Genomic DNA, 13,309 nt, shown 5'->3' with positions numbered 1-13,309 from the left:
GGGGGGCGGGAGAGAACACGGACGGCGGGAGGGGGGCGGGAGAGGACACGGACGGCGGGAAAGGGGAGGGAACGGGAAACAACGTAACTCCGCCCAGGGAAAAAAATCTCGGGAACGCCCCCGAATCTGGTCCGGCCTTGACGGACAGATCCGGCACTCAATGGCTAGCCTCCATTTATGGAGCTAGCCAATGAGAGCCGGGGGACGTTCCCGAAGTCCTTATTGTCAACAAAGGATTTCACCTGCGCTGAAAAGCTGCGCAGAGCGCAGCCTTTCGGCAGGCGAAACCCAAAAAGTGACGTAATGTGGAGAAATAGCACCGGCCATTGCTCAAGTACTAGTAGACAATTCAGTTATGTGATGTGTGCTATATTAAAGACCCGCAGCATTTTTTATGTAACAGTCCGCGCTCGAGCGCCCCCTCCCCCCCCCACACTTCTTATCCAGGTCACAATACTAAAACCACATGAAGTGATCCGAGTGTCTCAAATGAAAACCGAATTCAGAACACCCACCCAATCCCCTCGGGCATTTTTCTTTCCCTCGTCAAACAATCTTGTAGTCTCTCCATTTCGCCATGCTCTGCCTAGCTCCTTGCACGCCCCTCGCCTCCCCCTCAGCTCTCCCGTACTACAGCTGGTTCGCACCTCCAGCTGTCACCCCCTCCCTCCACTTCACAACCAGGCTCCGTTTCAAAGGCAGCCAATTACTGTTTGCATCTTTCCGTGGTACCGAAAGAGAGACATGCAAACACACACACACATAGACACACGCACGTGCTCTCTCTCTCGTTGCCTCCCCACTCTCTCTCTCACACCGAGATTCATATTGGCACAAAACACAGACTCAAATACGGACAGCCACAAATCAGTGCAAACAGATGATAAACACAAAATGAAAGATAAAGACACGAAATGCACAAGGAAAAATAAATAATCATTATTAATGCAATTATTTTTAAATGAACATTCGTATAGCGTTAACAAACACTACCAAAACAAAATCTCTTGGTGCTATTAAGTCAACAAGGACTACAAGTAGAAAGGGCGTGTTTTATGCACCGCTTGCAGGTTGTCAAAACACATAAATTAAAGGCATTGTCATTTAGAATGCCAGTAGCTCTCAAAATCTCGCAAATACGAGACCTATTGCATTGCAAATGCTTGTTAATCCTGGTGGGGGAACCTTGGAATAAAGTTTTGGTTGGTATCCTCGAACCAGTTTTAAATCACATCCTTATCAACTGCACTTTGTCGCATCACTAGTTCCAGTCACTTGGTGATATGCACTGTTCTATCACTTTGTATGTTACGTGTATTAAGTGTTGAGTTCTGTGGTTTGATTTATTATTTTACCCCCTCCCTTATGCTCCACCCTGAGTGTGGCTACACCAGGGCGTTTTGTAAGCAGGCCCAATGATGAAGCATGTCACATACTTCGGTATGAGAGTGAGGGCAGTTTTTCCAAACAGATGAGTTTTTCTGTTTCGTTCTAAGTGTTGTTTTGTGCTCTCCACCCCTCATTGTGCGTTTAAATGAGAAATAATGGGGGTTCGGGGTGGTAGAGTGAATTTCTAGACCCTCTCCCCTTCTACGTGTAAAGTGATTTGAAATAAAGTCCCAGGCACAATACATCTATGGCTTATGTGATTATTTCCTTTTTAAAACTCTGAAATTATTCATGGCAGCTCACCACTCGGAATACAGGGAACAGAAAAATCCTATGCTGCGGACAGCCTGCTTTAGTCACTTTGCAGAGTCTGATGGCTCTGTGGACTAATGCATTAATTCCAGGTATCTGTGTTTGACAAACCAGGCTAAAGGTTTTGACTTATGATTATGCTTCGTTTCTTCAAGTTATTCCCTTATTAGCTTGCACATTTTAATCATGTAAAAGTGAATATACATGACTGATATGCAATGCACATTTATCAATTATTCTTTCGCACGTGGGGCCGATTAGGATGGCGGACGGACTTTGTCTGTCCGCCATCCCGTCGTAAGAAAGGACCGTCCTCCACAGGGGCGGAGCTCCCGTGCGGCGAATTAGGATGCACCCGCCACAGTGGCGGGTGCATCCCGCATTTTTAACATTGCGGCGGGCGGTGCTGAAAGCACCGTCTGCCGCAATGCTAAAAATGCATGTTGTGCGTTTCAAAGCACAACATGACAGGCACCGCGCGGTGCCTGCCATGTTGTGTTTTGCCCCCACCCCACTTCACCCTGGGGGCCCAAAACGGGCCCCCAAAGCAAAGATCGTATGCCTTTCCACGGCGGCAATGCCGCCGTGGAAAGGCATAAGACCGCCAGCATCGTAATATGGTTGGCGGTGTCTCGCAGACACCGCAACCATATGTAGGCACTTTTTTCCGCCGGTTGCAAAGGCGACCGGCGGAAAAGCGGCGGACGGTCTTGCCGTCCACCACGGACTCCCCCGCCATCCTAATGTGGCGGGGGGTCATTTATGTCAGGATGGCGGACGGATTGCCCCCGCCGGTGGCTACCGCCAGCCCGGCGGGGGCAATCCATCCACCATCCTAATCGGCCCCTTAGTCTGCAGTTCTAAATGAATATTATTAAGCTGTGAACAAAGCTTTTTGTTTGTTGTTCTTGTTCACATAACACCATCTCACAGAATGAAATTACACAATTAAAAGGAAAAACAGACTGGTGCTCTTTTACTTATCTTGAAAGATTCAAAGACTACTAAATAAGGTTATATAAGCTCAGCACAGAGTTTAAAGGGTTAGAGAGGGGATTCCGTATCAGGTGACAGACAATATAGACCTTGCTGCATTGCCCAGATCCTTTCTGAATGATACCAAGAGGGACGCAGGCTCCACTTGCTGAGCTTAGCAACCTTGTCTTTGAGGGCAGGCGAGAATAACAGACCGTGCTATTATTCGGAACAAAAAGAACTTCTTATTTAATAAAAAGGCATGCAGGTGTGACCCATCTGAAACTCAAATTAGGCTTTTTTTGGTGCTAAGTTTAGCTTACTAAGTAAACAAACGAGAATGTGATAGTTATAAAATACACTGCCAGTATGACGGGCAATTGCTTTCTGCTCCCGCTTGCAGCAAACATTGCACTTAATAATCTGTTTGATTTATTTTAGTAGGAATTCACACTGTGTGCTCTAGAATAATACTTGGATTTTTTTTTTTTTCACAACAATTTTATTGATAAAGATGAGCATATGAAATAGAGTGGTACCCCACAGTCAGGATGGTACCACCAACATACCGATACAATCATGAAATAGGACTGAGTGTCCAGTCGAGGAACCAATGTAACTCAAGGATACAAAGAAACATCTTCCCCCTCTTTATCTTTTCGGTTACTTACCCACCCAACTCCCAGAACCCTCCCCGGAACCCACCCTAACCCCATGCATGTGTGTACGTACTGTGCCGATGCAAAGTCCTGATGTGGCAATTGTGTGTGTGGGAAACGGGGTCACCGGGCCACATGGGGCTAAAGGTCTTCCTCCTGTTCCGCTGGGGGGGTCCAGTGTCAAGCCCCTGTAGTCTGCCCACTTCCTCCATACCTTAAAGTGCTTACGGGGGCATCCCCGTGCTTCAAAGATCGGTCTCTCCAGACCCATGCAGAAGTCCATGCCAGCCTTCCATGCACTCAGGGGGGGGGGCCTCACATCTTTCCATGCTCGGGCTAGGTCTCTCTTGGCTACCACTAGCCCCAGAAGGAGCAGGTGTCTCTTGTAGACATTGCCACCAACCCCCTCCAGGATGTGCAGTAGGCCCAGACGATGAGTACGGGGGAGGGTCCAGCCCAGCACCTCCGACAAGCAGCCCCATACACCCCTCCAGAAGCCAACCAGTCTGGGGCACGACCATACTGTGTGGAGCAACGTACCCATCTCCACCCCACATCGCAGACACTCCGGGGACTCAATCAGACCTGCCTTCCACAGGCGCTCACGTGTATAGTAGGCTCTATGAAGAATTTTAAATTGTATGAGTCGAAACCGTATTGCAATAGCCACTCCCCTCGGGGATTCCAAGGCCTCTCGCCAATCATCTTCATCCAGCTGACCGATATCAGCCTCCCAGGCCGTCTTCAGTGGAAGAAGGGTGGAGGAGCAATGGGTGACCATTGTCTGGTAGATGCGTGAAACTTTTTTATCCCCAAGGTCACCCATAAAGACCTTCGCTTCAATTGGGCTAAATTCCGGGAGTGAGTCAAGGTTGGCAAGACTGGGCATCAGTGCATGCCGGAATTGTAGATATCGAAAAAATTGAGATTGGGGCATATCGAATTCGGTACTAAGGGCCTGGAAAGACTTGAGCGTCGCTCCGGACATCACATGGCCCAGCTGTGAGATACCGATCGCGTCCCAGCCATCGAAGCCTGATAGCTTGGACAGTTCGGGCAGCATGCCGTTACGCCACAAGGGCGTTTCCGCGGTCAGTCTGCCCCACCAGCCCATGCGACGCAAGGCCTGTCGCCACACTGCAAAGACAAGTCGAGTAACCCTCGGCAGCGAGCGACGCAGTCGGGGTGAGTAGAGGATGGTGTGGAGCGAGTTATCGCCCATCAAAGCACGTTCCAGGGCATAGGCTGGATCCCCACCGTCACCATACCACCATTCATTCAGAATGAGAAGATGCGCGGCTTGATAATACGACTGTAAATCTGATGTGGCCAAGCCCCCACAGTAGGTGGACAAAAAACACGTACGCAGCGCCACTCTGGCGGCACCCCCAGCCCAAAGAAAGCGGCCCAACACTGAGTTGACCTGCTTAAACCATTGAGGCGGGATAGGATACGGAAGATTCTGTAGTTGGTATAGGAGGCGCGGTAGCGCCACCATCTTGAAAATAGCGGATCGGCCAAAGATTGACAGGGGCATCCGAGACCAAGTCTTGACATCCGTCTGTACCCGCTCCCAGACGGGCATTAGATTACGTTCCCAGGCAGTGTCCGCCGAGTCCGAAAGAAACACTCCAAGGTACTTCAGACCGGTCGTAGCCACTCGCAACCCCGAAGCCCAGGGATCCGTCACCGTGCCTCCTCCCAGTACCCACAGCGTGGATTTATGTAGGTTCAGATATAAGCCTGAAGCCTCCCCAAACAGTTGCATAACCTCCAGGACACGCGGGCCCGAGTGCTGCAAGTCGGTAAGGAAGAAGAGGACATCGTCCGCGTATAACGCAATCCTATCCGACAGGGTGGCATTCCACTGAAAGCCCCGTATCAGCGCATCTTGGCGCACTCTGGCAGCTAGAGGTTCCATGGCCAATGCAAATAAATAGGGGGAAAGAGGGCATCCCTGTCTGGTCCCACGGCCGATGGGGAACATCTCCGATACTGCCCCGGCGACCCGCACCGAGGCTGTGATGTCTGTATAAAGGAGTTTGATGTATGACAGGAAAACTGGGCCCAGGTTAAGACAGCGCAGTAATGCAAATAGGTACGACCAGCTAACAGAGTCGAAGGCCTTGCTGATGTCGGCCAGCAACAACGCCGCCTGGTCCCCCAAGACCCCAACAGCGTCGATCACCGCCTGTGCGCGTCGGATATTATGTCGCGTTGCCCTGTGAGGCATAAAGCCTGCTTGGTCCGAATGGACCAAGTCCGAGATATGTGGAGCCAGACGGTTCGCCAGGGCCTTGGCCAAAATCTTGGCTTCAACATTAATTAATGAGATGGGTCTATACGAGTCATGGCTATCTGGGGGTCTGCCCGGCTTCAAAAAGACCACTATTTCCGCATGGCGCCAGTCCGGGGGCAATACCCTCCGTGCACGTGCCACCTCAAGCACCCGGCGATAATGAGATCCGAGCTGCACATGAAATTTTTTGAAAAATTCGCACGGGTAGCCATTTGGGCCAGGGGCCTTACCAGTATTGAGTTGCCCCAGTGCGTCTCCCAGCTCTTCGGCTGTGAGGGGTGCATCCAGGGCCGTCTTGGTCTCATCTGAAACCGGTACAGGCGGCAACTCTGCGAGAAAACGAGCTAAGTCGCCTTCAGACAATTGGTCGCGTGGAGCGTATTGGGCTGTATAGTACGTGGCGAAGCTCGCCGCCAATTCGTTTGGGTCGGTCAGGACCTCCCCACCGCCATTCGTGAGACCTGGCAGCATGAGGGGTTGGAAATTGTGTTGGCACAGTCTATGGAGCATTGAACATGATTTGTCCCCCCATTGGTACACCCGACTTCTGGTGGCCAGCCATGCCTGTCTGGCTTCATCCATCAAGAGGGACGCGTATGATTGCTGTGCCTGCAGAAGCAGCCGTATCCCGACTTCACCACCTCCCTCGCGGCTTTCCTGCTCCAGGGTCGCCACTCGCGCAGCCGCCTCGGTAGTCTGTTCTCGATGCTTCTGACGGGCCGCCGAGCACCATGCGATATCCACCCCCCGTATGGTAGGCTTCATAGCCTCCCACACCACTCCTACATCAGCACCCTCTACCAGGTTTTCTCGCCAGTAGTGGTCAATGGTTTCTTGCAGGTGTTTAGTATATGCTGGTTGCAGGAGATGCCACGAGGACATCCTCCATCTAAACGGCTGTCGTCTCCGGAGGAGTTCCACCCTAACTGAGACGGGGGAGTGGTCAGATAGGCCCCTCGGCAAGATGTCAGCGCCCTTCACCCTATACAAACATTCCCTAGGCACAAACACACAATCAAGCCTCGAGAACGAGCCGTGTACAGCTGAAACATAAGTATATTCTCGGGCTGCAGGGTGCATATGTCGCCAAGTATCTACCCAGCCCAACCCCTCACTCATTGCATGCAATCTGGTGGGTGGAGGGGAAGGGGGGGGGGGATCGCGGTCTCCTCTAGGCGCCTTCGGCGATCCACACATATATCCATCACATCATTCCAATCACCCCCAATCACTGCCAGCGATCCGAAGATGTCCTCCCACACTGCAAACAACCTCTCGGCCAGGGCCCACTGTAGGGGGGGGAGGGGAGTAAACACTGCCAAATACCACAGATTCCGTGCCCACCATGCCCTTAACAAACAGGTAGCGACCCTGCGGATCCACCCACTGCTTCTCATGGACGTACGCCACCCTGCGGTGAATCAATATGGCCACCCCCCTGGACCCCCTAGAAAATCCCGCATGGAAAACCTGTTGATAACCAAACCTCTGCAGGCCCAGAGTCTCCGTGCCCATCATGTGAGTTTCTTGAAGCAAAAGCACATCTGCAGCTTCTTTCTTCCCCCAGCGTAACACAGCCCCGCGTTTAATTTTGTCTAATAAACCCCTGACATTCCACGTAATCACCCGCATAGAGTCTTCAGGGCGTCTATGAGTCGATTCAGCCATGGTCCATTAAGATCCACCATACGAGCCCTCCATCCCCGCGCCACCCACCGCACACCACATGGAACATTATTGCGACACACACATGCATACTACTGTCTACCCCAAAAAAGAAACCCACCAACCCCTCAGTCCCACAGCCCCAAACAGTCCCCATCCCCAACTCAGCGGCCACATCCCCGACCGTCCACATCCCGCCTCCCCCCGCCCTATACCTCAATGAACTATGAAGTACCTGTCGCGGCATGGGTGGTCTCGAGACCAAAACATAGGGCCCGGGCTCACCCATACCAATGGATCCCAACATCCCCAAAAAGGAACAGTAAAGTCACCCCCCCTCCCTCAGTGTCCCTCTCTCTAATGGGAGAGTGGTAGCCCCTATCACGTAGTCCCCGAACCCCCACCCCACAACTCTATCCACGATCAGGAGACAGAAGCAGTACTGTCCCAGGGCAGCAACATAGCCAGGTAATCAATGGGTCTCAGGCGACCCGGTGAGCCCAACCAGAATTCACAGCATTAACAGTAGAATAGGGGAGCCGAGGCCCCGGAGCCCTCAGTGATCTGTCCCAGATTGTTCCGAATCCTCGGTTCTACCACTGTTCTGTGTGCCATCGACCGAGGCCGCGCGCCTGCGCGAGTTGGAACGTTTGTTCCGACCATTCTTCGTCGTCCGGTGTCTCTGCGCCCGTGGTGATCCCTCAGGAGAGCCTGGATTGAGCCCTGGTTGAGAATTCGGTCTGAGCCGCACCGTTTCATCTGTCCATTTGAAAAGGTCCTCCGGTGTATCAAAGAACAGTGTCTGTGATTGGAAGATCACCCTCAGGCGCGCCGGGTACAACAGGGAATATTGGAGCTTAAGGCCTCTCAACTTTGCCTTGGCGGCCAAGAAAGAACGACGCTGCTGTTGCACAAGTTTAGTATAATCAGGGAAAATCATGATCTTACTGTTTTCATAAAGGAGGGCTTCCTTGGTTCTAGCTTCCCTCAGTATGGCGTCCCTGTCGTGATAATTCAGCAGTCTAGCGATTACCGCCCTAGGCCGCTCGCCCTCAGGTGGCCTTTGCGTCAAGGCGCGGTGCGGTCTTTCAATAATGAAGCAAGCAGATAGCGTCCCTGGGGGCATCCAGGACTCCAGCCACTGTGTGAGGAATTGTTCCATGTTGCCTTTGTCACAGCGCTCCGGAAAGCCAATAAAGCGGTGGTTATTGCGGCGTGCCCGCCCTTCGGCATCTTCCACCCGGAGCGCTGTGTTTCGTTGCGCAGATTCCATCGCCGCCATTTTCTTTTTAAGGGTATTCACGTCTTCTTCTACCACCGACACCCTGGATTCGGTCTCGGTGATTCGCGCCACGGCATTTCTCAGGTCCTGGCGCAACAGGGTCACATCCGCGCCAACTGCCCCTATCTTGGCGTCTAGCATGTCCCTTGACTTGGTGATGGCCGCCATAAGGGCTGCATTGTCTGGCCCCCCTCCAGGTGGAGCACCCCCCGACGGTCCAGGGCCCCCACCGGGCCCCGTAAATTTATCGATTGTCACTTGCTTGGTGGGGCCACCGCCTCCTCTGGTCATGACTGCCGAGGTTATAAGGGCCCCAAGATGAAGCTGAATGTGTGGGACTCCGACCGCCCCCGTCGAAGTCTATCCAATACAATGGGAGGGGGGGGTGCGGGGGGGGGAAGGCAATGTCCTGTCGCTGGCCCCCGGGTGGGTCCTGGAGGGTTCGCTCTGGTATGGCCCAATGTCAAGTTTAGAGCGGGGCAGGCCTCAATGACCGCCAACGAGCAGGGTCTCCCACGACCAGCAACCCTCCCCTTGAAAGGTGGATAGTCCAAGTGTAACCTGCGCCACAGCGCCGGTGTCTCCTCTGGTCCGGGGGGGGTATGGGGAGGGCCACTACTCACTGTTGCCGCCAGTCGCCCCGCCGGTCATCTGTGTCCCGGGCCACCCACCGCCGGGCGGGATCATCAAGGCGTCCGACCCCCTCCGAGTCCGTAGGCCCCTGGTAGACGCGGGGCCGCGAAAATCGAGGTCCCGGCTGCGCCTGGGCCGCCAGGCCGTCTCGGCTGCCTCCGGTCGTCTGCTGCCCCTGTGTCTCCTCTCGATGCAGCTGGGCCCTGGAAGAGGAATCCTGCGCAATCCTTTCGCGTCTTCGGTGCCCCGGATTGCTGAACGTCACGGCCGCCACTAGGCCAGGCGACTCACTGCATGGCTCCCCGGCCGGGGAGCTCCAAAATCGAGGCCCCGGCTGCTCCTCAGCCCTCCAGGCCGCACCTCTCGCCTCGCAGCCCAGTCCGGTTCTGGAGCGCGGGACCACCGCTGAGCACACCGGAGGGTCCCCGGCACTCCTGGCCACAATCGCCCCGCTTTGGTTGTGGGTTTTCGGGGTCAGGGACCAGGATAAGTAGTCGGATTAATGGCAGGCTGGCGGGAGCTCTAGCAAGCTGCGACCGCCATCTCCGCTTGCGTAGCCACGCCCCCAATACTTGGATTTTTAAAACAAAACGTTAAAATATATTTATGGCTTCCTAGTAAACTACAGTGTGCTCTTCATGGAGTTCCACTAACTAGTCCTGTAATTTATTATGAGATTGAGTGTTACCATAAACATTTCACTCAAATATTGCTCAGCGGGTTGTGTGTGTGGGGAAGGGCGGGGGGAGAGGGGGGCTGCAGCCCAACTGGTTTTCTGTATTGTGTTGCTACATTGACCAAGTTGATGAAAGAAAACAAAATTCCTGATTGTGTTCGAGAATCTAGAAAATTGATCATTTGGCGCTCAGCTGCCGGGCACACAATTTTCTAAATCCTTGAGTACTTTTGGTTGGGACACTCAATAAGTATTAGAGTTAGTGGTTACGCCTACAGTTTTTATAGGTACTTAATATTTGTTGAAGGTTTGTCAGGCGCTTGACTTACAAAAGATTATTCCACATTTTAATTTCGGTTTGACGCTCATGTTTGTTGAAGGGTTTGTTAAAAATGGTCAACTTCCTGTTCCAATAGGAGAAATTTTCAGAGCACCAGTCATACAACATCTCCTTGCTAGGGGTGTTCCTAAAACAGCAGGTGGGGTAACATTTGAAGTAAATGCACATGCTGCATACCCCTTTGAAATGATTTACTCATGGGTGGAGTTCAATGATGTAGTTCCCAATACTGGAAACGTTCTTACATACCGACCTGAAACATTGTCAATTCATTATGAACCCGTTTACGGCTTAGAAGCCCCATTAGGATATCAAGAACGCCAGGCATGGTTTGGAGGTCAATTATCCCATGTTGTGTAAACAGCAGGGTGGGTCTCTAAGCAACAGAGGGGCCACCTGGCCGTATTGGCTGGGTATACACCATACCCTGACACAGCACATTGAAAACTCGCAGAAGTAAGACAGTTACTCTATTTACAACTTTGACAGTATATTACAAAGCATCACTAAGGGCGGTTGCTCCTGGACTTGCACAGCTTCTGCATCCTGCAGAGCTGGGGGATGCCCTCAGTCTTTCTTTCTCCAGAAATTAATAAAACGAGACTCGCTTAGTTGGGTACCAATAAACCCCCTTTATCTGTCTATAGTTCCAAAAGATATCAGGTGGGGTAAGCAAGTGCATCACAAATTCAACCAATATTTTAAATCATATTGTTCTACTGTCTCTTTTAAACTTCAACTACAGTTTACATAGCGAAGTTAATAGATAATAGAAAATTCATTATCCCGGCCATCAAACAGCTACAATCTGTCATGTCTGTATCCTGCCACAGGGCGTGGGCATGGGTGGCTATAGACAGGACTCATTCATAATACACATATAGAAGACTCGGGCATGCTTTCCTGCTGTGGGTTAGCAACAAACATTTAAGGATTTCTGCTGTCAAAATGTGCTTTACATTGTAAAAGTTAATATAGATTTTATTGAGTTTTGTTCTTGTATAATTCTCTTGCAATGTGCACATCGTAAAATGAACAAAACCAATAAGAAAGTGTTCACCTTGTCTCAGTAGCAGTTTAGGTCATGCAAAAGGAATCACTCATTTGGTATGTATCTTCTAAGGTGAGGAGGCTAAAGGGTTACAGCTAGACTTGTGTGTGAAAAGGTCAAACCACTTTAAAATGGTCTCCTATTGCAGTAGAGCAGGTTCTTGGTACACCGCAGGCAGTATGAGGGTAGGACAGCAAAATCATGTTTTAGGACAGGCTACTTTTGAGTGGCCATCTTAGCTTGAACTTCAGCCCTTTGAGCTATATGGGGTTTGAGATGTAGTTTCAATATTTATTTTGTTATTATGTTACCATCCCTGTTTGGAGCCCTTGGTTTCTCCAACCTCACCACCATGCAGCACGCAGCAATTCCTGGTTTCTGGAGGGTCAATATGCATGCTCTGGGGTATGGGTAGGAGGTGGACTCTTTCTCCTTGCAGTTATTTGTTTGATCATAGCACGGATGCTTCCAGAATGTGAAGGACATTACACAAAAGGAATGGCTGAGCCAAAAAAGCAGGTTAAACAGAAATTAAATTTAAGTTAAATGATACTTGTGAATCTATGATTTGATGAAAAATGGCTAAAGGATACTAGGATTATGTACTGGAAACTGTTGCAATATGTAGGTTGTAACCGCTCAGCAGGAGTGATTAAAAAGAAAATGCATTGAACGTGGCTTCTCTATTCAACAATTGATAACATTTCCAAAAGGCTCCCAAAATAAATAGCACGTGCAATGAGGGGGAAACGGAGGACAGGACAAGGTTTGGCCTGATTTTGAATTGTAGGAAAGTGCTAGATAATAAGGAAGACAGAAAGGGCCACATGATCACACTGATCTACAAGTGATGCTAGGAGTAGCAAAATATTTTCGGCAGGACATTATAGGACAGGGATGTCCCTTACATGGATTTAGTGAACATGCACCCAAGTCCAATGCTCAGCTTGCCACAATTTAAACTAGTTGCTGCAGGTTTCTTGACTTGTCCCTGGCGAACATGATAATCATGGTTATTTACAGTGGGTCATCAGTGTAATAGCACAAAACTAAAAGAGGGGTTCCGAGGTCTTACTCGGGTGATGTGACTTGTCTCTCGGGGGGCTGAGAGACGAAGAGTGGTGGAAGCATTGATGATACTGGAAAGAACAGGGCTTTTTGCATCTTTCACCTACAGGGGAGAGATGCACAATGGCCTTGCCTACAAGTCGGCCAGAGTCTCCATTCGCACCATCCATATGCAACATGTGAAGTAGAGAGTGCGCGCTGTTGCAAGCAGAGTTGGGTGAGTGCTGAGCCTGTGTCTATGTGGGATCAAGTGAGCATGGGAAGGAATCCAATTTGGAACACTGTGTATGTGAATGGTTGTCGGAATGGAGGAAGAGGTGGACCTGCTCAGAATCATTTATGATCTGGGAGAATACCCTAGAACATTTGTACGCTTCAGCTTTGAAGTGACCCAGATCCCAGTTATTAGGGAAGGGATACAATTCTTTGAGTGCAGAGGAATATCTAGTCCATTATGCTTCCCTCGGAGGCACTGCTGCAGATTATTACAGGCTGTGCAGCATACACCTCACCCACTACGTACCATTATTTTAAATTGCCCATTAGGGCACATAGAGGTCCGCCCCACCACCATCGAATGCCAGCACCCCTAAAACCAGAACAGAGAGGGGCTGCAGGAATTCACATTTGTGTCTGCTACAGGGCCTAATCACTTATTGGGAACCTAGGAGACTGATGACAAGATTCTCTTGAACAAGAATGGGGACCAAGTTATGCGTCCGAGAGATATCTGGCTCCTGGGCTGGGCATCCCTCACTGCTTGCATTCCTTCAGCTTGTGAACAAACCAGGACCTTGTAGCATTCTGCCTGAAGTCCTCTTTGGAAGAACCTGGAGGAAAGCAGCCGACTTGCTGACGGGAAAATGGTAGTGGAGTTATCCTTGCAGAAGAGCGCTGCATAGAAGCGGAATTTACAGCCCAAGGGATAGAGAAGAGGAGCTATGCACAAGCGACTAAATG

At 50.8% G+C, this 13,309-nt stretch overlaps 1 protein-coding gene across 1 annotated transcript in view; it reads right to left on the bottom strand.

Moving 5' to 3' along the window:
- The window catches only part of LOC144828755 (COP9 signalosome complex subunit 5), a 194,641-nt gene that overhangs the window by 59,423 nt on the left and 121,909 nt on the right, over positions 1-13,309 (bottom strand). The gene's annotated exons all lie outside the window — the stretch shown is intronic.

This window comes from Lissotriton helveticus, chromosome 4_1 (genome assembly GCF_964261635.1).
Source record: "Lissotriton helveticus chromosome 4_1, aLisHel1.1, whole genome shotgun sequence".
Classification (NCBI taxonomy): domain Eukaryota; kingdom Metazoa; phylum Chordata; class Amphibia; order Caudata; family Salamandridae; genus Lissotriton; species Lissotriton helveticus.
Note: the sequence above shows the minus strand (reverse complement) of the source record. Positions and strands in the feature narration are given on the sequence as shown.